The 360-nt window shown below is 50.3% G+C and overlaps 1 protein-coding gene across 1 annotated transcript in view; it reads left to right on the forward strand.

Moving 5' to 3' along the window:
- Window positions 1-360, forward strand: part of LOC116680849 (alpha-2-macroglobulin-like protein 1) — a 76,152-nt gene that overhangs the window by 54,350 nt on the left and 21,442 nt on the right. The gene's annotated exons all lie outside the window — the stretch shown is intronic.

A 360-nucleotide genomic window follows, 5' to 3' on the forward strand; every position in this document is an offset into this window, starting at 1 on the left:
TTGGTTGACACGCCTCTTTAACATTGCATGGAAGTCTGGGACAGTGCCTAAAGAGTGGCAGACCAAGGTGGCAGTTCCCCTCTTCAAAAAGAGGGACCGAAGGTGTGTGCCAATTACAGGGATATCACACTTCTCTGTTTATAATATTTATGGACAGGATATTGAGGCGTGTAGTCGGGGCAGGGAAGGGGTTTCAGTTCAGTGGGCTCAGGATCTCATCGCTGCTTTTTGCAGATGATGTAGTCCTGATGGCATCACTGGTCTGTGACCTTCAGCACTCACTGGATCGGTTCGCAGCTGAGTGGGAAGCAGGTGGGATGAGGATCAGCTCCTCTAAATCTGAGGCCATGGTTCTCAGCA

The sequence above is a fragment of the Etheostoma spectabile genome, chromosome 3, assembly GCF_008692095.1.
Source record: "Etheostoma spectabile isolate EspeVRDwgs_2016 chromosome 3, UIUC_Espe_1.0, whole genome shotgun sequence".
Lineage (NCBI taxonomy): Eukaryota > Metazoa > Chordata > Actinopteri > Perciformes > Percidae > Etheostoma > Etheostoma spectabile.